The sequence below is a fragment of the Rhipicephalus microplus genome, chromosome 3, assembly GCF_043290135.1.
Source record: "Rhipicephalus microplus isolate Deutch F79 chromosome 3, USDA_Rmic, whole genome shotgun sequence".
Lineage (NCBI taxonomy): Eukaryota > Metazoa > Arthropoda > Arachnida > Ixodida > Ixodidae > Rhipicephalus > Rhipicephalus microplus.
Window position 1 is genome coordinate 229,201,906 of NC_134702.1, and position 22,998 is coordinate 229,224,903.

The window sequence follows — 22,998 nt, forward strand, 5'->3', positions numbered from 1 at the left end:
GAAACATAACCGGTATCAATAGTTCCCACAAGTTAACGGTCGAAAAATTAAGAAAACTCAGCAACAGTCATTCGTTACTGCTCCAGAAAGCGCACCCCTCACGACCTTATGAAACACTCATAAGCAAACAAAAAATCTGCACCGCCTTTGCCCCGGGTGTGGAATAAACTCACGACCTTCAGATTATGAGACTGACGCGCTGCCTACTGCGCTACCGAGGCAGAAAGGGGTCACAGGGACACGCAACCAGGATCATTAGTTCCCACAAATTAAAGGTCGAAAAAGTAAGAAAACCGAGAAACAGTCATTCATTACTGCTCCAGACAGCGCACCCCTCACGACCCAATTAAACTCTCATAAGCAAACAAATATACTGCACCGCCTTTGCCCCGGGTAAGAATTGAACTCACGACCTTCAGATTATGAGACTGAAGCGCCGCCTACTGCGCTAGCAAGGCGAACAGGTGTCACTGGGAAACACAATCGGTATCAATAGTTCCCACAAGTTAAAGGTCGAAAAAGTAAGAAAACTCCGCAACAGTCATTCATTACTGCTCCAGACAGCGCACCCCTCATGACCTAATTAAACTCTCATAAGCAAAAAAAATCTGACCACCTTTGCCCCGGGTGAGGATTTAACTCACGACCTTCAGATTTTGAGACTGACGCGCTGCCAACTGCGCTACCGAGGCGGACTGGGGTAACAGCGAAATGCAACCGGTATCATTAGTTCCCACAAATTAAAGGTCAAAAAAGAAAAAAAACCGAGCCACAGTCATTCATTACTGCTCCAGACAGTGCACCCCTCACGACCTAATTAAACTCTCAGAATCAAACAAAGAAACTGCACCGCCATTGGCCCGGGTGAGGATTGAACTCACGACCTTCAGATAATGAGACTGACGCACCGCCTACTGCGCTGCCGAGGCGGGCAGGTGTCATTGGGAAACACAATCGGTATCAATAGTTCCCACAAGTTAAAGGTCAGAAAAGTAAAAAAACCGAGCAACAGTCATTCGTTACTGCTCAAGACAGTGCGCCCCTCACGACCTAATTAAACTCTCATAAGCAAACAAAAAATCTGCACCGCCTTTGCTCCGGGTGTGGATTGAACTCACGACCTTCAAGTTATGAGACTGATGCGCTGCCTACTGCGCTATCGAGGCGGACAGGTGTCACTGGGACACGCAACCGGGATCATTAGTTCCAACAAATTAAAGGCCGAAAAAGTAAGAAAACCGAGCCACAGTCATTCGTTACTGCTCTAGACAGTGCACCCCTCACGACCTAATTAAACTCTCATCAGCAAACAAAAAATCTGCACCGCCTTTGCCCCGGGTGTGGATTGAACTCACGACCTTCAGAATATGAGCCTGACGCGCTGCCTACTGCACTACCGAGGTGGACAGGGGTCAATGGGAAACACAATCGGTATCAATCGTTCCCACAAGTAAAGGTCGAAAAAGTAAGAAAACTCAGCAACAGTCATTCATTACTGCTAGAGATAGCGCACTCCTCACAACCTAATTAAACTCTCATAAGCAAACAAAAAATCTGCACCGCCTTTGCCCTGGGTGTGGAGTGAACTCACGACCTTCAGATTATGAGACTGACGCGCTGCCTAGTGCGCTACCGAGGCGGACAAGGGTCACTGGGAAACATAACGGGTATCAATAGTTCCCACAAGTTAACGGTCGAAAAATTAAGAAAACTCAGCAACAGTCATTCATTACTGCTCCAGAAAGCGCACCCCTCACAACCTGATTAAACACTCATAAGCAAACAAAAAATCTGCACCGCCTTTGCCCCGGGTGTGGAATAAACTCACGACCTTCAGATTATGAGACTGACGCGCTGCCTACTGCGCTACCGAGGCGGAAAGGGGTCACAGGGACACGCAACCGGGATCATTAGTTCCCACAAATTAAAGGTCGAAAAAGTAAGAAAACCGAGAAACAGTCATTCATTAATGCTCCAGACAGCGCACCCCTCACGACCCAATAAAACTCTCATAAGAAAACAAAAAATCTGCACCGCTTTTGCCCCGGGTGAGGATTGAACTCACGACCTTCAGATTATGAGACTGACGCGCTGCCTACTGCGCTACCGAGGCGGACAGTTGTCACTTGCAAACACAATCGGTATGAATAGTTCCCACAAGTGAAAGGTCGAAAAAATAAGAAAACCGAGCAACAGTCATTCATTACTGCTTCAGACAGCGCACCCCTCATGACCTAATTAAACTCTCATAAGCAAAAAAAATCTGACCACCTTTGCCCCGGGTGAGGATTTAACTCACGACCTTCAGATTTTGAGATTGACGCGCTGCCTACTGCGCTACCGAGGCGGACAGGGGTCACTGGGAAACATAACCGGTATCAATAGTTCCCACAAGTTAACGGTCGAAAAATTAAGAAAACTCAGCAACAGTCATTCATTACTGCTCCAGAAAGCGCAACCCTCACGACCTAATTAAACACTCATAAGCAAACAAAAATCTGCACCGCCTTTGCCCCGGGTGTGGAATAAACTCACGACCTTCAGAATATGAGACTGACGCGCTGCCTACTGTGCTACCGAGGCGGAAAGGGGTCACAGGGACACGCAACTGGGATCATTAGTTCCCACAAATTAAAGGTCGAAAAAGTAAGAAAACCGAGAAACAGTCATTCATTACTGCTCCAGACAGCGCACCCCTCACGACCCAATCAAACTCTCATAAGTAAACAAAAAATCTGCACCGCTTTTGCCCCGGGTGAGGATTGGACTCACGACCTTCAGATTATGAGACTGACGCGCTGCCTACTGCGCTACCGAGGCGGACACTTGTCACTAGCAAACACAATCGGTATCAATAGTTCCCACAAGTGAAAGGTCGAAAAAATAAGAAAACCGAGCAACAGTCATTCATTACTGCTCCAGACAGTGCACCCCTCCCGACCTAGTTAAACTCTCATAAGCAAACAAATAAACTGCACCGCCTTTGCCCCGGGTAAGGATTGAACTCACGACCTTCAGATTATGAGACTGAAGCGCCGCCTACTGCGCAAGCGAGGCGAACAGGTGTCACTGGGAAACACAATCGGTATCAATAGTTCCCACAAGTTAAAGGTCGAAAAAGTAAGAAAACTCCGCAACAGTCATTCATTACTGCTCCAGACAGCGCACCCCTCACGACCTAATTAAACTCTCATTAGCAAACAAAAAATCTGCACCGCCTTTGCCCTGGGTGTGGATTGAACTCACGACCTTCAGATTATGAGACTGACGCGCTGCCTACTGCGCTACCGAGGCGGACAGGGGTCACTGGGAAACATAACCGGTATCAATAGTTCCCACAAGTTAACGGTCGAAAAATTAAGAAAACTCAGCAACAGTCATTCATTACTGCTCCAGAAAGCGCACCCCTCACGACCTGATTAAACACTCATAAGCAAACAAAAAATCTGCACCGCCTTTGCCCCGGGTGTGGAATAAACTCACGACCTTCAGATTATGAGACTGACGCGCTGCCTACTGCGCTACCGAGGCGGAAAGGGGTCACAGGGACACGCAACCGGGATCATTAGTTCCCACAAATTAAAGGTCGAAAAAGTAAGAAAACCGAGAAACAGTCATTCATTACTGCTCCAACCAGCGCACCCCTCACGACCCAATAAAACTCTCATAAGAAAACAAAAAATCTGCACCGCTTTTGCCCCGGGTGAGGATTGATCTCACGACCTTCAGAATATGAGACTGACGCGCTGCCTACTGCGCTACCGAGGCGGACAGTTGTCACTAGCAAACACAATCGGTATCAATAGTTCCCACAAGTGAAAGGTCGAAAAAATAAGAAAACCGAGCAACAGCCATTCATTACTGCTCCAGACAGTGCACCCCTCACGACCTATATAAACTCTCATAAGCAAACAAAAAAACTGCACCGCCATTGGCCCGGGTGAGGATTGAACTCACGACCTTCAGATTATGAGACTGACGCGCCGCCTACTGCGCTGCCGAGGCGGGCCGGTGTCACTGGTAAACACAATCGGTATCAATAGTTCCCACAAGTTAAAGGTCAGAAAAGTAAAAAAACCGAGCGACAGTCATTCGTTACTGCTCCAGACAGCGCACCCCTCACGACCTAATTAAACTCTCATAAGCAAACAAAAATCTTACCACCTTTGCCCCGGGTGAAGATTTAACTCACGAACTTCAGATTTTGAGCCTGACGCGCTGCCTACTGCGCTACCGAGGCGGACAGGGGTCACTGGGAAACATAACCGGTATCAATAGTTCCCACAAGTTAACGGTCGAAAAATTAAGAAAACTCAGCAACAGTCATTCGTTACTGCTCCAGAAAGCGCACCCCTCACGACCTAATTAAACACTCATAAGCAAACAAAAAATCTGCACCGCCTTTGCCCCGGGTGTGGAATAAACTCACGACCTTCAGATTATGAGACTGACGCGCTGCCTTCTGCGCTACCGAGGCGGGCAGTTGTCACTAGCAAACACAATCGGTATCAATAGTTCCCACAAGTGAAAGGTCGAAAAAATAAGAAAACCGAGCAACAGTCATTCATTACTGCTCCAGACAGTGCACCCCTCCCGACCTAGTTAAACTCTCATAAACAAACAAATAAACTGCACCGCCTTTGCCCCGGGTAAGGATTGAACTCACGACCTTCAGATTATGAGACTGAAGCGCCGCCTACTGCGCAAGCGAGGCGAACAGGTGTCACTGGGAAACACAATCGGTATCAATAGTTCCCACAAGTTAAAGGTTGAAAAAGTAAGAAAACTACGCAACAGTCATTCATTACTGCTCCAGACAGTGCACCCCTCCCGACCTAGTTAAACTCTCATAAGCAAACAAATAAACTGCACCGCCTTTGCCCCGGGTAAGGATTGAACTCACGACCTTCAGATTATGAGACTGAAGCGCCGCCTACTGCGCAAGCGAGGCGAACAGGTGTCACTGGGAAACACAATCGGTATCAATAGTTCCCACAAGTTAAAGGTCGAAAAAGTAAGAAAACTCCGCAACAGTCATTCATTACTGCTCCAGACAGTGATCCCCTCACGACCTAAATAAACTCTCATAAGCAAACAAAACATCTGCACCGCCTTTGCCCCGGGTGAGGATTTAACTCACGACCTTCAGATTTTGAGACTGACGCGCTGCCAACTACGCTACCGAGGCGGACTGGGGTAACAGCGAAATGCAACCGGTATCATTAGTTCCCACAAAAAAAGGTCGAAAAAGAAAAAAAACCGAGCCACAGTCATTCATTACTGCTCCAGACAGTGCACCCCTCATGACCTAATTAAACTCTCAGAATCAAACAAAGAAACTGCACCGCCATTGGCCCGGGTGAGGATTGAACTCACGACCTTCAGATAATGAGACTGACGTGCCGCCTACTGCGCTGCCGAGGCGGGCAGGTGTCATTGGGAAACACAATCGGTATCAATAGTTCCCACAAGTTAAAGGTCAGAAAAGTAAAAAAACCGAGCAACAGTCATTCGTTACTGCTCAAGACAGTGCACCCCTCACGACCTAATTAAACTCTCATAAGCAAACAAAAAATCTGCACCGCCTTTGCTCCGGGTGTGGATTGAACTCACGACCTTCAAATTATGAGACTGATGCGCTGCCTACTGCGCTATCGAGGCGGACAGGTGTCACTGGGTCACGCAACCGGGATCATTAGTTCCAACAAATTAAAGGCCGAAAAAGTAAGAAAACCGAGCCACAGTCATTCGTTACTGCTCTAGACAGTGCACCCCTCACGACCTAATTAAACTCTCATCAGCAAACAAAAAATCTGCACCGCTTTTGCCCCGGGTGTGGACTGAACTCACGACCTTCAGAATATGAGCCTGACGCGCTGCCTACTGCGCTACCGAGGTGGACAGGGGTCAATGGGAAACACAATCGGTATCAATCGTTCCCACAAGTAAAGGTCGAAAAAGTAAGAAAACTCAGCAACAGTCATTCATTACTGGTAGAGACAGCGCACCCCTCCCGACCTAGTTAAACTCTCATAAGCAAACAAATATACTGCACCGCCTTTGCCCCGGGTAAGAATTGAACTCACGACCTTCAGATTATGAGACTGAAGCGCCGCCTACTGCGCTAGCAAGGCGAACAGGTGTCACTGGGAAACACAATCGGTATCAATAGTTCCCACAAGTTAAAGGTCGAAAAAGTAAGAAAACTCCGCAACAGTCATTCATTACTGCTCCAGACAGCGCACCCCTCATGACCTAATTAAACTCTCATAAGCAAAAAAAATCTGACCACCTTTGCCCCGGGTGAGGATTTAACTCACGACCTTCAGATTTTGAGACTGACGCGCTGCCTACTGCGCTACCGAGGCGGACAGGGGTCACTGGGAAACATAACCGGTATCAATAGTTCCCACAAGTTAACGGTCGAAAAATTAAGAAAACTCAGCAACAGTCATTCATTACTGCTCCAGAAAGCGCAACCCTCACGACCTAATTAAACACTCATAAGCAAACAAAAATCTGCACCGCCTTTGCCCCGGGTGTGGAATAAACTCACGACCTTCAGATTATGAGACTGACGCGCTGCCTACTGTGCTACCGAGGCGGAAAGGGGTCACAGGAACACGCAACCGGGATCATTAGTTGCCACAAATTAAAGGTCGAAAAAGTAAGAAAACCGAGAAACAGTCATTCATTACTGCTCCAGACAGCGCACCCCTCACGACCCAATTAAACTCTCATAAGTAAACAAAAAATCTGCACCGCTTTTGCCCCGGGTGAGGATTGAACTCACGACCTTCAGATTATGAGACTGACGCGCTGCCTACTGCGCTACCGAGGCGGACACTTGTCACTAGCAAACACAATCGGTATCAATAGTTCCCACAAGTGAAAGGTCGAAAAAATAAGAAAACCGAGCAACAGTCATTCATTACTGCTCCAGACAGTGCACCCCTCCCGACCTAGTTAAACTCTCATAAGCAAACAAATAAACTGCACCGCCTTTGCCCCGGGTAAGGATTGAACTCACGACCTTCAGATTATGAGACTGAAGCGCCGCCTACTGCGCAAGCGAGGCGAACAGGTGTCACTGGGAAACACAATCGGTATCAATAGTTCCCACAAGTTAAAGGTCGAAAAAGTAAGAAAACTCCGCAACAGTCATTCATTACTGCTCCAGACAGCGCACCCCTCACGACCTAATTAAACTCTCATAAGCAAACAAAAATCTGACCATCTTTGCCCCGGGTGAAGATTTAACTCACGACCTTCAGATTTTGAGACTGACGCGCTGCCAACTGCGCTACCGAGGCGGACTGGGGTAACAGCGAAATGCAACCGGTATCATTAGTTCCCACAAAATAAAGGTCGAAAAAGAAAAAAAACGAGCCACAGTCATTCATTACTGCTCCAGACATTGCACCCCTCACGACCTAAATAAACTCTCATAATCAAACAAAAAACCTGCACCGCCATTGGCCCGGGTGAGGATTGAATTCACGACCTTCAGATTATGAAACTGACGCGCCGCCTACTGCGCTGCCGAGGCGGGCAGGTGTCACTGGGAAACACAATCGGTATCAATAGTTCCCACAAGTTAAAGGTCAGAAAAGTAAAAAAACCGAGCAACAGTCATTCGTTACTGCTCAAGACACAGTGCACCCCTCACGACCTAATTGAACTCTCATAAGCAAACAAAAAATCTGCACCGCCTTTGCCCCGGGTGTGGATTGAACTCACGACCTTCAGAGTATGAGACTGACGCGCTGCCTACTGCGCTACCGAGGCGGACAGGGGTCACTGGGAAACACAACCGGTGTCAATAGCTCCCACAAATTAAAGATCGAAAAAGTAAGAAACCTCAGCAACAGTCATTCATTACTTCTCCAGACCGTGCACCCCTAACTACCTAAATAAACTCTTATAAGCAAGCAAAAAATATTCACCGCCTTTGCCCCGGGTGAGGATTAAACTCACGACCTTCAGATTATGAGACTGACGCGCTGCCTACTGCACTACCAAGGCGGAGAGGGGTCACTGGGAAACGCAACAGGTATCATTTGTTCCCACAAATTAAAGGTCGAAAAAGTAAGAAAACTGAGCAACAGTCATTCATTACTGCTCCAGACAGTGATCCCCTCACGACCTAAATAAACTCTCATAAGCAAACAAAACATCTGCACCGCCTTTGCCCCGGGTGAGGATCGAACTCACGACCTTCAGATTATGAGACTGACGCGCTGCCTACTGCGCTACCGAGGCGGAAAGGGGCACTGGGAAACGCAACCACGATCATTAGTTCCCACAAACTAAAGGTCAAAAAAATAAGAAAACCGAGCAACAGTCATTCATTTCTGCTCCAGACAGTGCACCCCTCACGACCTAATTAAACTCTCATAAGCAAACAAAACATCTGCACTGCCTTTGCCCCGGGATAGAATTGAATTCATGACCTTCAAATTATGAGACTGATGCGCTGCCTACTGCGCTATCGAGGCGGACAGGTGTCACTGGGACACGCAACCGGGATCATTAGTTCCAACAAATTAAAGGTCGAAAAAGTAAGAAAACCGAGCCACAGTCATTCATAACTGCTCCAGACAATGCACCCCTCACGACCTAATTAAACTCTCATAAGCAAACAAAAAAACTGCACCGCCATTGGCCCGGGTGAGGATTGAACTCACGACCTTCAGATTATGAGACTGACGCGCCGCCTACTGCGCTGCCGAGGCGGGCAGGTGTCACTGGGAAACACAATCGGTATCAATAGTTCCTACAAGTTAAAGGTCAGAAAAGTAAAAAAACCGAGCAACAGTCATTCATTACCGCTCTAGACAGTGCACCCCTCACGACCTAATTAAACTCTCATAAGCAAACAAAAAATCTGCACCGCCTTTGCCCCGGGTGTGGATTGAACTCACGACCTTCAGAATATGAGACTGACGCGCTGCCTACTGCGCTACCGAGGCGGACAGGGGTCAATGGGAAACACAATCGGTATCAATCGTTCCCACAAGTAAAGGTCGAAAAAGTAAGAAAACTCAGCAACAGTCATTCATTACTGCTCCAGACAGCGCACTCCTCACAACCTAATTAAACTCTCATTAGCAAACAAAAAATCTGCACCGCCTTTGCCCCGGGTGTGGATTGAACTCACGACCTTCAGATTATGAGACTGACGCGCTGCCTACTGCGCAAGCGAGGCGAACAGGTGTCACTGGGAAACACAATCGGTATCAATAGTTCCCACAAGTTAACGGTCGAAAAATTAAGAAAACTCAGCAACAGTCATTCATTACTGCTCCAGAAAGCGCACCCCTCACGACCTGATTAAACACTCATAAGCAAACAAAAAATCTGAACCGCCTTTGCCCCGGGTGTGGAATAAACTCACGACCTTCAGATTATGAGACTGACGCGCTGCCTACTGCGCTACCGAGGCGGAAAGGGGTCACAGGGACACGCAACCGGGATCATTAGTTCCCACAAATTAAAGGTCGAAAAAGTAAGAAAACCGAGAAACAGTCATTCATTACTGCTCCTACCAGCGCACCCCTCACGACCCAATAAAACTCTCATAAGAAAACAAAAAACCTGCACCGCTTTTGCCCCGGGTGAGGATTGATCTCACGACCTTCAGAATATGAGACTGACGCGCTGCCTACTGCGCTACTGAGGCGGACAGTTGTCACTAGCAAACACAATCGGTATCAATAGTTCCCACAAGTGAAAGGTCGAAAAAATAAGAAAACCGAGCAACAGCCATTCATTACTGCTCCAGACAGTGCACCCCTCACGACCTATATAAACTCTCATAAGCAAACAAAAAAACTGCACCGCCATTGGCCCGGGTGAGGATTGAACTCACGACCTTCAGATTATGAGACTGACGCGCCGCCTACTGCGCTAGCGAGGCGAACAGGTGTCACTGGGAAACACAATCGGTATCAATAGTTCCCACAAGTTAAAGGTCAGAAAAGTAAAAAAACCGAGCGACAGTCATTCGTTACTGCTCCAGACAGCGCACCCCTCACGACCTAATTAAACTCTCATAAGCAAACAAAAATCTGACCACCTTTGCCCCGGGTGAGGATTTAACTCACGACCTTCAGATTTTGAGCCTGACGCGCTGCCTACTGCGCTACCGAGGCGGACAGGGGTCACTGGGAAACATAACCGGTATCAATAGTTCCCACAAGTTAACGGTCGAAAAATTAAGAAAACTCAGCAACAGTCATTCGTTACTGCTCCAGAAAGCGCACCCCTCACGACCTTATGAAACACTCATAAGCAAACAAAAAATCTGCACCGCCTTTGCCCCGGGTGTGGAATAAACTCACGACCTTCAGATTATGAGACTGACGCGCTGCCTACTGCGCTACCGAGGCAGAAAGGGGTCACAGGGACACGCAACCAGGATCATTAGTTCCCACAAATTAAAGGTCGAAAAAGTAAGAAAACCGAGAAACAGTCATTCATTACTGCTCCAGACAGCGCACCCCTCACGACCCAATTAAACTCTCATAAGAAAACAAAAAATCTGCACCGCTTTTGCCCCGGGTGAGGATTGAACTAACGAACTTCAGATTATGAGACTGACGCGCTGCCTACTGCGCTACCGAGGCGGACAGTTGTCACTAGCAAACACAATCGGTATCAATAGTTCCTACAAGTGAAAGGTCGAAAAAATAAGAAAACTGAGCAACAGTCATTCATTACTGCTCCAGACAGTGCACCCCTCCCGACCTAGTTAAACTCTCATAAGCAAACAAATAAACTGCACCACCTTTGCCCCGGGTAAGGATTGAACTCACGACCTTCAGATTATGAGACTGAAGCGCCGCCTACTGCGCTAGCGAGGCGAACAGGTGTCACTGGGAAACAAAATCGGTATCAATAGTTCCCACAAGTTAAAGGTCGAAAAAGTAGGAAAACTCCGCAACAGTCATTCATTACTGCTCCAGACAGTGCACCCCTCCCGACCTAGTTAAACTCTCATAAGCAAACAAATAAACTGCACCGCCTTTGCCCCGGGTAAGGATTGAACTCACGACCTTCAGATTATGAGACTGAAGCGCCGCCTACTGCGCAAGCGAGGCGAACAGGTGTCACTGGGAAACACAATCGGTATCAATAGTTCCCACAAGTTAAAGGTCGAAAAAGTAAGAAAACTCAGCAAAAGTCATTCATTACTGCTCCAGAAAGCGCAACCCTCACGACCTAATTAAACACTCATAAGCAAACAAAAAATCTTCACCGCCTTTGCCCCGGGTGTGGAATAAACTCACGACCTTCAGATTATGAGACTGACGCGCTGCCTACTGCGCTACCGAGGCGGCAAGGGGTCACAGGGACACGCAACCGGGATCATTAGTTCCCACAAATTAAAGGTCGAAAAAGTAAGAAAACCGAGAAACAGTCATTCATTACTGCTCCAGACAGCGCACCCCTCACGACCCAATTAAACTCTCATAAGAAAACAAAAAATCTGCATCGCTTTTGCCCCGGGTGAGGATTGAACTCACGACCTTCAGATTATGAGACTGTCGCGCTGCCTACTGCGCTACCGATGCGGACAGGGGTCACTGGGAAACATAACCGGTATCAAGAGTTCCCACAAGTTAACGGTCGAAAAATTAAGAAAACTCAGCAACAGTCATTCATTACTGCTCCAGAAAGCGCACCCCTCACGACCTAATTAAACACTCATAAGCAAACAAAAAATCTGCACCGCCTTTGCCCCGGGTGTGGAATAAACTCACGACCTTCAGATTATGAGACTGACGCGCTGCCTATTGCGCTACCGAGGCGGAAAGGGGTCACAGGGACACGCAACCGGGATCATTAGTTCCCACAAATTAAAGGTCGAAAAAGTAAGAAAACCGAGAAACAGTCATTCATTACTGCTCCAGACAGCGCACCCCTCACGACCCAATTAAACTCTCATAAGAAAACAAAAAATCTGCACCGCTTTTGCCCCAGGTGAGGATTGAACTAACGACCTTCAGATTATGAGACTGACGCACTGCCTACTGCGATACCGAGGCGGACAGTTGTCACTAGCAAACACAATCGGTATCAATAGTTCCTACAAGTGAAAGGTCGAAAAAATAAGAAAACCGAGCAACAGTCATTCATTACTGCTCCAGACAGTGCACCCCTCCCGACCTAGTTAAACTCTCATAAGCAAACAAATAAACTGCACCACCTTTGCCCCGGGTAAGGATTGAACTCACGACCTTCAGATTATGAGACTGAAGCGCCGCCTACTGCGCTAGCGAGGCGAACAGGTGTCACTGGGAAACACAATCGGTATCAATAGTTCCCACAAGTAAAGGTCGAAAAAGTAAGAAAACTCCGCAACAGTCATTCATTACTGCTCCAGACAGCGCACCCCTCACGACCTAATTAAACTCTCATAAGCAAACAAAAATCTGACCACCTTTGCCCCGGGTGAGGATTTAACTCACGACCTTCAGATTTTGAGACTGACGCGCTGCCTACTGCGCTACCGAGGCGGACAGGGGTCACTGGGAAACATAACCGGTATCAGTAGTTCCCACAAGTTAATGGTTGAAAAATTAAGAAAACTCAGCAAAAGTCATTCATTACTGCTCCAGAAAGCGCAACCCTCACGACCTAATTAAACACTCATAAGCAAACAAAAAATCAGCACCGCCTTTGCCCCGGGTGTGGAATAAACTCACGACCTTCAGATTATGAGACTGACGCGCAGCGCACTGCGCTACCGAGGCGGAAAGGGGTCACAGGGACACGCAACCGGGATCATTAGTTCACACAAATTAAAGGTCGAAAAAGTAAGAAAATCGAGAAACAGTCATTCATTACTGCTCCAGACAGCGCACCCCTCCCGACCTAGTTAAACTCTCATAAGCAAACAAATAAACTGCACCGCCTTTGCCCAGGGTAAGGATATAACTAGCGACCTTCAGATTATGAGACTGAAGCGCCGCCTACTGCGCTAGCGAGGCGAACAGGTGTCACTGGGAAACACAATCGGTATCAATAGTTCCCACAAGTGAACGGTCGAAAAAGTAAGAAAACCGGGCAACAGTCATTCATTACTGCTCCAGACAGTGCACTCCTCCCGACCTAGTTAAACTCTCATAAGCAAACAAATAAACTGCACCGCCTTTGCCCCGGGTAGGGATTCAACTCACGACCTTCAGATTATGAGACTGAAGCGCCGCCTACTGCGCAAGCGAGGCGAACAGGTGTCACTGGGAAACACAATCGGTATCAATATTTCCCACAAGTTAAAGGTCGAAAAAGTAAGAAAACTCCGCAACAGTCATTCATTACTGCTCCAGACAGCGCACCCCTCACGACCTAATTAAACTCTGATAAGCAAACAAAAATCTGACCACCTTTGCCCCGGGTGAGGATTTAACTCACGACCTTCAGATTTTGAGACTGACGCGCTGCCTACTGCGCTACCGAGGCGGACAGGGGTCACTGGGAAACATAACCGGTATCAATAGTTCCCACAAGTTAAAGGTCAGAAAAGTAAAAAAACCGAGCGACAGTCATTCGTTACTGCTCCAGACAGCGCACCCCTCACGACCTAATTAAACTCTCATAAGCAAACAAAAATCTGACCACCTTTGCCCCGGGTGAGGATTTAACTCACGACCTTCAGATTTTGAGCCTGACGCGCTGCCTACTGCGCTACCGAGGCGGACAGGGGTCACTGGGAAACATAACCGGTATCAATAGTTCCCACAAGTTAACGGTCGAAAAATTAAGAAAACTCAGCAACAGTCATTCGTTACTGCTCCAGAAAGCGCACCCCTCACGACCTAATTAAACACTCATAAGCAAACAAAAAATCTGCACCGCCTTTGCCCCGGGTGTGGAATAAACTCACGACCTTCAGATTATGAGACTGACGCGCTGCCTACTGCGCTACCGAGGCAGAAAGGGGTCACAGGGACACGCAACCAGGATCATTAGTTCCCACAAATTAAAGGTCGAAAAAGTAAGAAAACCGAGAAACAGTCATTCATTACTGCTCCAGACAGCGCACCCCTCACGACCCAATTAAACTCTCATAAGAAAACAAAAAATCTGCACCGCTTTTGCCCCGGGTGAGGATTGAACTAACGAACTTCAGATTATGAGACTGACGCGCTGCCTACTGCGCTACCGAGGCGGACAGTTGTCACTAGCAAACACAATCGGTATCAATAGTTCCTACAAGTGAAAGGTCGAAAAAATAAGAAAACCGAGCAACAGTCATTCATTACTGCTCCAGACAGTGCACCCCTCCCGACCTAGTTAAACTCTCATAAGCAAACAAATAAACTGCACCACCTTTGCCCCGGGTAAGGATTGAACTCACGACCTTCAGATTATGAGACTGAAGCGCCGCCTACTGCGCTAGCGAGGCGAACAGGTGTCACTGGGAAACAAAATCGGTATCAATAGTTCCCACAAGTTAAAGGTCGAAAAAGTAAGAAAACTCCGCAACAGTCATTCATTACTGCTCCAGACAGTGCACCCCTCCCGACCTAGTTAAACTCTCATAAGCAAACAAATAAACTGCACCGCCTTTGCCCCGGGTAAGGATTGAACTCACGACCTTCAGATTATGAGACTGAAGCGCCGCCTACTGCGCAAGCGAGGCGAACAGGTGTCACTGGGAAACACAATCGGTATCAATAGTTCCCACAAGTTAAAGGTCGAAAAAGTAAGAAAACTCAGCAAAAGTCATTCATTACTGCTCCAGAAAGCGCAACCCTCACGACCTAATTAAACACTCATAACCAAACAAAAAATCTTCACCGCCTTTGCCCCGGGTGTGGAATAAACTCACGACCTTCAGATTATGAGACTGACGCGCTGCCTACTGCGCTACCGAGGCGGCAAGGGGTCACAGGGACACGCAACCGGGATCATTAGTTCCCACAAATTAAAGGTCGAAAAAGTAAGAAAACCGAGAAACAGTCATTCATTACTGCTCCAGACAGCGCACCCCTCACGACCCAATTAAACTCTCATAAGAAAACAAAAAATCTGCATCGCTTTTGCCCCGGGTGAGGATTGAACTCACGACCTTCAGATTATGAGACTCTCGCGCTGCCTACTGCGCTACCGATGCGGACAGGGGTCACTGGGAAACATAACCGGTATCAAGAGTTCCCACAAGTTAACGGTCGAAAAATTAAGAAAACTCAGCAACAGTCATTCATTACTGCTCCAGAAAGCGCACCCCTCACGACCTAATTAAACACTCATAAGCAAACAAAAAATCTGCACCGCCTTTGCCCCGGGTGTGGAATAAACTCACGACCTTCAGATTATGAGACTGACGCGCTGCCTATTGCGCTACCGAGGCGGAAAGGGGTCACAGGGACACGCAACCGGGATCATTAGTTCCCACAAATTAAAGGTCGAAAAAGTAAGAAAACCGAGAAACAGTCATTCATTACTGCTCCAGACAGCGCACCCCTCACGACCCAATTAAACTCTCATAAGAAAACAAAAAATCTGCACCGCTTTTGCCCCAGGTGAGGATTGAACTAACGACCTTCAGATTATGAGACTGACGCACTGCCTACTGCGATACCGAGGCGGACAGTTGTCACTAGCAAACACAATCGGTATCAATAGTTCCTACAAGTGAAAGGTCGAAAAAATAAGAAAACCGAGCAACAGTCATTCATTACTGCTCCAGACAGTGCACCCCTCCCGACCTAGTTAAACTCTCATAAGCAAACAAATAAACTGCACCACCTTTGCCCCGGGTAAGGATTGAACTCACGACCTTCAGATTATGAGACTGAAGCGCCGCCTACTGCGCTAGCGAGGCGAACAGGTGTCACTGGGAAACACAATCGGTATCAATAGTTCCCACAAGTAAAGGTCGAAAAAGTAAGAAAACTCCGCAACAGTCATTCATTACTGCTCCAGACAGCGCACCCCTCACGACCTAATTAAACTCTCATAAGCAAACAAAAATCTGACCACCTTTGCCCCGGGTGAGGATTTAACTCACGACCTTCAGATTTTGAGACTGACGCGCTGCCTACTGCGCTACCGAGGCGGACAGGGGTCACTGGGAAACATAACCGGTATCAGTAGTTCCCACAAGTTAATGGTTGAAAAATTAAGAAAACTCAGCAAAAGTCATTCATTACTGCTCCAGAAAGCGCAACCCTCACGACCTAATTAAACACTCATAAGCAAACAAAAAATCAGCACCGCCTTTGCCCCGGGTGTGGAATAAACTCACGACCTTCAGATTATGAGACTGACGCGCAGCGCACTGCGCTACCGAGGCGGAAAGGGGTCACAGGGACACGCAACCGGGATCATAAGTTCACACAAATTAAAGGTCGAAAAAGTAAGAAAATCGAGAAACAGTCATTCATTACTGCTCCAGACAGCGCACCCCTCCCGACCTAGTTAAACTCTCATAAGCAAACAAATAAACTGCACCGCCTTTGCCCCGGGTAAGGATATAACTAGCGACCTTCAGATTATGAGACTGAAGCGCCGCCTACTGCGCTAGCGAGGCGAACAGGTGTCACTGGGAAACACAATCGGTATCAATAGTTCCCACAAGTGAACGGTCGAAAAAGTAAGAAAACCGGGCAACAGTCATTCATTACTGCTCCAGACAGTGCACTCCTCCCGACCTAGTTAAACTCTCATAAGCAAACAAATAAACTGCACCGCCTTTGCCCCGGGTAGGGATTCAACTCACGACCTTCAGATTATGAGACTGAAGCGCCGCCTACTGCGCAAGCGAGGCGAACAGGTGTCACTGGGAAAAACAATCGGTATCAATATTTCCCACAAGTTAAAGGTCGAAAAAGTAAGAAAACTCCGCAACAGTCATTCATTACTGCTCCAGACAGCGCACCCCTCACGACCTAATTAAACTCTGATAAGCAAACAAAAATCTGACCACCTTTGCCCCGGGTGTGGATTTAACTCACGACCTTCAGATTTTGAGACTGACGCGCTGCCTACTGCGCTACCGAGGCGGACAGGGGTCACTGGGAAACATAACCGGTATCAGTAGTTCCCACAAGTTAACGGTTGAAAAATTAAGAAAACTCAGCAAAAGTCATTCATTACTGCTCCAGACAGTGCACCCCTCACGACCTAATTAAACACTCATAAGCATACAAAAAATCTGCACCGCCTTTGCCCCGGGTGTGGAATAAACTCACGACCTTCAGATTATGAGACTGACGCGCTGCCTACTGCGCTACCGAGGCGGAAAGGGGTCACAGGGACACGCAAGCGGGATCATTAGTTCCCACAAATTAAAGGACGAAAAAGTAAGAAAACCGAGAAACAGTCATTCATTACTGCTCCAGACAGCGCACCCCTCACGACCCAATTAAACTCTCATAACAAAACAAAAAATCTGCCCCGCTTTTGCCCCGGGTGAGGATTGAACTCACGACCTTCAGATTATGAGACTGACGCGCTGCCTACTGCGCTACCGAGGCGGACAGTTGTCACTAGCAAACACAATCGGTATCAATAGTTCCCACAAGTGAAAGGTCGAAAAAATAAGAAAACCGAGCAACAGTCATTCATTACTGCTCCAGACAGTGCACCCCTCCCGACCTAGTTAAACTCTCATAAGCAAACAAATAAACTGCACCGCCTTTGCCCCGGGTAAGGATATAACTAGCGACCTTCAGATTATGAGACTGAAGCGCCGCCTACTGCGCTAGCGAGGCGAACAGGTGTCACTGGGAAACACAATCGGTATCAATAGTTTCCACAAGTTAAAGGTCGAAAAAGTAAGAAAACTTCGCAACAGTCATTCATTACTGCTCCAGACAGCGCACCCCTCACGACCTAATTAAACTCTCATAAGCAAACAAAAATCTGACCACCTTTGCCCCGGGTGAGGATTTAACTCACGACCTTCAGATTTTGAGACTGACGCGCTGCCAACTGCGCTACCGAGGCGGACTGGGGTAACAGCGAAATGCAACCGGTATCATTAGTTCCCACAAATTAAAGGTCGAAAAAGAAAGAAAACCGAGCCACAGTCATTCATTACTGCTCCAGACAGTGCACCCCTCACGACCTAATTAAACTTTCATAAGCAAACAAAAAAACTGCACCGCCATTGGCCCGGGTGAGGATTGAACTCACGACCTTCAGATTATGAGACTGACGCGCCGCCTACTGCACTGCCGAGGCGGGCAGGTGTCACTGGGAAACACAATCGGTATCAATAGTTCCCACAAGTTAAAGGTCAGAAAAGTAAAAAAACCGAGCAACAGTCATTCGTTACTGCTCAAGACAGTGCACCCCTCACGACCTAATTAAACTCTCATAAGCAAACAAAAAATCTGCACCGCCGTTGCCCCGGGTGTGGAATGAACTCACGACCTTCAGATGATGAGACTGACGCGCTGCCTACTGCGCTACCGAGGCGGACAGGGGTCACTGGGAAACACAACCGGTATCAATAGCTCCCACAAGTTAAAGGTCGAAAAAGTAAGAAACCTCAGCAACAGTCATGCATTACTTCTCCACACCGTGCACCCCTCACGACCTAATAAACTCTCATAAGCAAGCAAAAAATATTCACTGCCTTTGCCCCGGGTGAGGATTGAACTCACGACCTTCAGATTATGAGACTGACGCGCTGCCTACTGCGCTACCAAGGCGGGCAGGAGTCACTGGGAAACGCAACCGGTATTATTAGTTCCCACAAATTAAAGGTCGAAAAAATAAGAAAACCGAGCAACAGTCATTCATTACTGCTCTAGACAGTGCACCGCTCACGACCTAATTAAACTCCCATAAGCAAACAAAAAACTGCGCCGCCATTGGCCCGGGTGAGGATTGAATTCACGACCTTCAGATTATGAGACTGACGCGCTGCCTTCTGCGCTACCGAGGTGGACAGGTGTCACAGGGAAATACAACCGGTATCAATAGTTCCCACAAGTTAAAGGTCGAAAAAATAAGAAACCTCAGCCACAGTCATTCATTACTGCTCCAGACAGCGCACCCCTCACGACCCAAATAAACACACAAAAGCAAACAACAAATCCGCACCACCTTTGCACCGGGTGAGAATTGAACTCACGACCTTCAGAATATGAGACTGATGCACTGCCCACTGCGCTGCCGAGGCGGACTGGGGTCACTGCGAAATGCAACCGGTATCATTAGTTCCCACAAATTAAAGGACGAAAAAGTAAGAAAACTCCGCAACAGTCACTTATTACTGCTCCAGACAGCGCACCCCTCACGACCTAATTAAACTCTCATCAGCAAACAAAAATCTGACCACCTTTGCCCCAGGTGAGGATTGTACTCACGACCTTCAGATTTTGAGACTGACGCGCTGCCTACTGCGCTACCGAGGCGGACAGGGGTCACTGGGAAACATAACCGGTATCAGTAGTTCCCACAAGTTAACGGTTGAAAAATTAAGAAAACTCAGCAAAAGTCATTCATTACTGCTCCAGAAAGCGCAACCCTCACGACCTAATTAAACACTCATAAGCAAACAAAAAATCTGCACCGCCTTTGCCCCGGGTGTGGAATAAACTCACGACCTTCAGATTATGAGACTGACGCGCTGCCTACTGCGCTACCGAGGCGGCCAGGGGTCACAGGGACACGCAACCGGGATCATTAGTTCGCACAAATTAAAGGTCGAAAAAGTAAGAAAACCGAGAAACAGTCATTCATTACTGCTCCAGACAGCGCACCCCTCACGACCCAATTAAACTCTCATAAGAAAACAAAAAATCTGCACCGCTTTTGCCCCGGGTGAGGATTGAACTCACGACCTTCAGATTATGAGACTGTCGCGCTGCCTACTGCGCTACCGATGCGGACAGGGGTCACTGGGAAACATAACAGGTATCAAGAGTTCCCACAAGTTAACGGTCGAAAAATTAAGAAAACTCAGCAACAGTCATTCATTACTGCTCCAGAAAGCGCACCCCCCACGACCTAATTAAACACTCATAAGCAAACAACAAATCTGCACCGCCTTTGCCCCGGGTGTGGAATAAACTCACGACCTTCAGATTATGAGACTGACGCGCTGCCTATTGCGCTACCGAGGCGGAAAGGGGTCACAGGGACACGCAACCGGGATCATTAGTTCCCACAAATAAAGGTCGAAAAAGTAAGAAAACCGAGAAACAGTCATTCATTACTGCTCCAGACAGCGCACCCCTCACGACCCAATTAAACTCTCATAAGAAAACAAAAAATCTGCACCGCTTTTGCCCCAGGTGAGGATTGAACTAACGACCTTCAGATTATGAGACTGACGCACTGCCTGCTGCGATACCGAGGCGGACAGTTGTCACTAGCAAACACAATCGGTATCAATAGTTCCTACAAGTGAAAGGTCGAAAAAATAAGAAAACCGAGCAACAGTCATTCATTACTGCTCCAGACAGTGCACCCCTCCCGACCTAGTTAAACTCTCATAAGCAAACAAATAAACTGCACCACCTTTGCCCCGGGTAAGGATTGAACTCACGACCTTCAGATTATGAGACTGAAGCGCCGCCTACTGCGCTAGCGAGGCGAACAGGTGTCACTGGGAAACACAATCGGTATCAATAGTTCCCACAAGTAAAGGTCGAAAAAGTAAGAAAACTCCGCAACAGTCATTCATTACTGCTCCAGACAGCGCACCCCTCACGACCTAATTAAACTCTCATAAGCAAACAAAAATCTGACCACCTTTGCCCCGGGTGAGGATTTAACTCACGACCTTCAGATTTTGAGACTGACGCGCTGCCTACTGCGCTACCGAGGCGGACAGGGGTCACTGGGAAACATAACCGGTATCAGTAGTTCCCACAAGTTAACGGTTGAAAAATTAAGAAAACTCAGCAAAAGTCATTCATTACTGCTCCAGAAAGCGCAACCCTCACGACCTAATTAAACACTCATAAGCAAACAAAAAATCAGCACCGCCTTTGCCCCGGGTGTGGAATAAACTCACGACCTTCAGATTATGAGACTGACGCGCAGCGCACTGCGCTACCGAGGCGGAAAGGGGTCACAGGGACACGCAACCGGGATCATTAGTTCACACAAATTAAAGGTCGAAAAAGTAAGAAAACCGAGAAACAGTCATTCATTACTGCTCCAGACAGCGCACCCCTCACGACCCAATTAATCTCTCATAAGAAAACAAAAAATCTGCACCGCTTTTGCCCCGGGTGTGGATTGAACCCACGACCTTCACATTATGAGACTGACGCGCTGCCTACTGCGCTACCGAGGCGGACAGGGGTCACTGGGAAACGCAACCGGTATCATTAGTTCCCACAAATTAAAGGTCAAAAAAGTAAGAAAACTGAGCAACAGTCATTCATTACTGCTCCAGACAGTGATCCCCTCACGACCTAATTAAACTCTCATAAGCAAACAAAACTTCTGCACCGCCTTTGCCCCGGGTGAGGATCGAACTCACGACCTTCAGATTATGAGACTGACGCGCTGCCTACTGCGCTACCGAGGCGGACAGGGGTCACTGGGAAACGCAACCACGATCATTAGTTCCCACAAATTAAAGGACGAAAAAGTAAGAAAACTCCGCAACAGTCACTCATTACTGCTCCAGACAGCGCACCCCTCACGACCTAATAAACCTCTCATAAGCAAACAAAAATCTGACCACCTTTGCCCAGGTGAGGATTGAACTCACGGTCTTCAGATTTTGAGATTGACGCGCTGCCCACTGCGCTACCGAGGCGGACTGGGGTAACTGCGAAATGCCACCGGTATCATTAGTTCCCACAAATTAAAGGTCGAAAAAGAATGAAAACCGAGCCACAGTCATTCATTACTGCTCCAGACAGTGCACCCTCATGACCTAATTAAACTCTCATAAGCAAACAAAAAATCTGAACTGCCTTTGGCCCGGGGGAGGATTGAACTCACGACCTTCAGTTCATGAGACTGACGCGCTGCCTATTGCGCTACCGAGGCGGACAGGGGTCACTGGGAAATGCAAGCGGTATCATTAGTTCCCACAAATATAAAGGTCGAAAAAATAAGAAAACCGAGCAACAGTCATTCATTACTGCTCCAAAAAGTGCACCCCTCACGACCTAATTAAACTCTCATAAGCAAACAAAAAAACTGCACCGCCATTGGCCCGGGTGAGGATTGAATTCACGACCTTCAGATTATGAGACTGACGCGCTGCCTTCTGCGCTACCGAGGCGGACAGGGGTCACTGGGAAACGCAACCGGTATCATTAGTTCCCACAAATTAAAGGTCGAAAAAATAAGAAAACCGAGCAACAGTCATTCATTACTGCTCCATACAGCGCACCCCTCACGACCTAATTAAACTCTCATAAGATAACAAAAAAACTGCACCGCCATTGGCCCGGGTGAGGATTGAACTCAAGACCTTCAGATTAGGAGACTGACGCGCCGCCTACTGCACTGCCGAGGCCGGCAGTTGTCACTGGGAAACACAATCGGTATCAATAGTTCCCACAAGTTAAAGGTCAGAAAAGTAAAAAAACCGAGCAATAGTCATTCGTTACTGCTCTAGACAGTGCACCCCTCACGACCTAATTAAACTCTCATAAGCAAACAAAAAATCTGCACCGCCTTTGCCCCGGGTGTGGATTGAACTTACGACCTTCAGAATATGAGACTGACGCGCTGCCTACTGCGCTACCGAGGCGGACAGGGGTCACTGGGAAACGCAACCGGTATCATTAGTTCCCACAAATTAAAGGTCAAAAAAGTAAGAAAACTGAGCAACAGTCATTCATTACTGCTCCAGACAGTGATCCCCTCACGACCTAATTAAACTCTCATAAGCAAACAAAACTTCAGCACCGCCTTTGCCCCGGGTGAGGATCGAACTCACGACCTTCAGATTATGAGACTGACGCGCTGCCTACTGCGCTACCGAGGCGGACAGGGGTCACTGGGAAACGCAACCACGATCATTAGTTCCCACAAATTAAAGGACGAAAAAGTAAGAAA

The 22,998-nt window shown here is 47.7% G+C and overlaps 27 non-coding genes across 27 annotated transcripts; all 27 read right to left on the minus strand.

Annotated features, from left to right (window-relative positions):
• Window positions 1-619: 619 nt before the first annotated feature.
• TRNAL-CAA (transfer RNA leucine (anticodon CAA)) lies at window positions 620-692 on the minus strand. Its single transcript has one exon. It is a non-coding gene; the product is annotated as a tRNA-Leu (tRNA).
• Window positions 693-2,040: 1,348 nt separating this feature from the next.
• On the minus strand, window positions 2,041-2,113 carry TRNAM-CAU (transfer RNA methionine (anticodon CAU)). The gene has a single exon. It is a non-coding gene; the product is annotated as a tRNA-Met (tRNA).
• Window positions 2,114-2,274: 161 nt separating this feature from the next.
• TRNAL-CAA (transfer RNA leucine (anticodon CAA)) lies at window positions 2,275-2,347 on the minus strand. The gene has a single exon. It is a non-coding gene; the product is annotated as a tRNA-Leu (tRNA).
• Window positions 2,348-2,747: 400 nt separating this feature from the next.
• TRNAM-CAU (transfer RNA methionine (anticodon CAU)) lies at window positions 2,748-2,820 on the minus strand. Its single transcript has one exon. It is a non-coding gene; the product is annotated as a tRNA-Met (tRNA).
• Window positions 2,821-3,695: 875 nt separating this feature from the next.
• Window positions 3,696-3,768, minus strand: TRNAM-CAU (transfer RNA methionine (anticodon CAU)). Its single transcript has one exon. It is a non-coding gene; the product is annotated as a tRNA-Met (tRNA).
• Window positions 3,769-4,167: 399 nt separating this feature from the next.
• TRNAL-CAA (transfer RNA leucine (anticodon CAA)) lies at window positions 4,168-4,240 on the minus strand. The gene has a single exon. It is a non-coding gene; the product is annotated as a tRNA-Leu (tRNA).
• An 875-nt stretch (window positions 4,241-5,115) lies between these two features.
• TRNAL-CAA (transfer RNA leucine (anticodon CAA)) lies at window positions 5,116-5,188 on the minus strand. The gene has a single exon. It is a non-coding gene; the product is annotated as a tRNA-Leu (tRNA).
• Window positions 5,189-6,295: 1,107 nt separating this feature from the next.
• Window positions 6,296-6,368, minus strand: TRNAL-CAA (transfer RNA leucine (anticodon CAA)). The gene has a single exon. It is a non-coding gene; the product is annotated as a tRNA-Leu (tRNA).
• A 400-nt stretch (window positions 6,369-6,768) lies between these two features.
• Window positions 6,769-6,841, minus strand: TRNAM-CAU (transfer RNA methionine (anticodon CAU)). Its single transcript has one exon. It is a non-coding gene; the product is annotated as a tRNA-Met (tRNA).
• A 399-nt stretch (window positions 6,842-7,240) lies between these two features.
• TRNAL-CAA (transfer RNA leucine (anticodon CAA)) lies at window positions 7,241-7,313 on the minus strand. The gene has a single exon. It is a non-coding gene; the product is annotated as a tRNA-Leu (tRNA).
• Window positions 7,314-7,715: 402 nt separating this feature from the next.
• On the minus strand, window positions 7,716-7,788 carry TRNAM-CAU (transfer RNA methionine (anticodon CAU)). The gene has a single exon. It is a non-coding gene; the product is annotated as a tRNA-Met (tRNA).
• A 401-nt stretch (window positions 7,789-8,189) lies between these two features.
• On the minus strand, window positions 8,190-8,262 carry TRNAM-CAU (transfer RNA methionine (anticodon CAU)). The gene has a single exon. It is a non-coding gene; the product is annotated as a tRNA-Met (tRNA).
• Window positions 8,263-8,899: 637 nt separating this feature from the next.
• Window positions 8,900-8,972, minus strand: TRNAM-CAU (transfer RNA methionine (anticodon CAU)). The gene has a single exon. It is a non-coding gene; the product is annotated as a tRNA-Met (tRNA).
• Window positions 8,973-10,081: 1,109 nt separating this feature from the next.
• Window positions 10,082-10,154, minus strand: TRNAL-CAA (transfer RNA leucine (anticodon CAA)). Its single transcript has one exon. It is a non-coding gene; the product is annotated as a tRNA-Leu (tRNA).
• Window positions 10,155-12,448: 2,294 nt separating this feature from the next.
• Window positions 12,449-12,521, minus strand: TRNAL-CAA (transfer RNA leucine (anticodon CAA)). Its single transcript has one exon. It is a non-coding gene; the product is annotated as a tRNA-Leu (tRNA).
• Window positions 12,522-13,394: 873 nt separating this feature from the next.
• On the minus strand, window positions 13,395-13,467 carry TRNAL-CAA (transfer RNA leucine (anticodon CAA)). Its single transcript has one exon. It is a non-coding gene; the product is annotated as a tRNA-Leu (tRNA).
• Window positions 13,468-13,629: 162 nt separating this feature from the next.
• On the minus strand, window positions 13,630-13,702 carry TRNAL-CAA (transfer RNA leucine (anticodon CAA)). The gene has a single exon. It is a non-coding gene; the product is annotated as a tRNA-Leu (tRNA).
• Window positions 13,703-15,996: 2,294 nt separating this feature from the next.
• Window positions 15,997-16,069, minus strand: TRNAL-CAA (transfer RNA leucine (anticodon CAA)). Its single transcript has one exon. It is a non-coding gene; the product is annotated as a tRNA-Leu (tRNA).
• Window positions 16,070-16,942: 873 nt separating this feature from the next.
• TRNAL-CAA (transfer RNA leucine (anticodon CAA)) lies at window positions 16,943-17,015 on the minus strand. Its single transcript has one exon. It is a non-coding gene; the product is annotated as a tRNA-Leu (tRNA).
• Window positions 17,016-17,416: 401 nt separating this feature from the next.
• On the minus strand, window positions 17,417-17,489 carry TRNAM-CAU (transfer RNA methionine (anticodon CAU)). The gene has a single exon. It is a non-coding gene; the product is annotated as a tRNA-Met (tRNA).
• A 399-nt stretch (window positions 17,490-17,888) lies between these two features.
• On the minus strand, window positions 17,889-17,961 carry TRNAL-CAA (transfer RNA leucine (anticodon CAA)). Its single transcript has one exon. It is a non-coding gene; the product is annotated as a tRNA-Leu (tRNA).
• A 637-nt stretch (window positions 17,962-18,598) lies between these two features.
• TRNAM-CAU (transfer RNA methionine (anticodon CAU)) lies at window positions 18,599-18,671 on the minus strand. The gene has a single exon. It is a non-coding gene; the product is annotated as a tRNA-Met (tRNA).
• Window positions 18,672-19,306: 635 nt separating this feature from the next.
• On the minus strand, window positions 19,307-19,379 carry TRNAL-CAA (transfer RNA leucine (anticodon CAA)). Its single transcript has one exon. It is a non-coding gene; the product is annotated as a tRNA-Leu (tRNA).
• Window positions 19,380-20,724: 1,345 nt separating this feature from the next.
• TRNAL-CAA (transfer RNA leucine (anticodon CAA)) lies at window positions 20,725-20,797 on the minus strand. The gene has a single exon. It is a non-coding gene; the product is annotated as a tRNA-Leu (tRNA).
• A 638-nt stretch (window positions 20,798-21,435) lies between these two features.
• Window positions 21,436-21,508, minus strand: TRNAM-CAU (transfer RNA methionine (anticodon CAU)). Its single transcript has one exon. It is a non-coding gene; the product is annotated as a tRNA-Met (tRNA).
• Window positions 21,509-21,670: 162 nt separating this feature from the next.
• TRNAL-CAA (transfer RNA leucine (anticodon CAA)) lies at window positions 21,671-21,742 on the minus strand. The gene has a single exon. It is a non-coding gene; the product is annotated as a tRNA-Leu (tRNA).
• A 1,112-nt stretch (window positions 21,743-22,854) lies between these two features.
• TRNAM-CAU (transfer RNA methionine (anticodon CAU)) lies at window positions 22,855-22,927 on the minus strand. The gene has a single exon. It is a non-coding gene; the product is annotated as a tRNA-Met (tRNA).
• Between the last annotated feature and the right edge of the window lie 71 nt (window positions 22,928-22,998).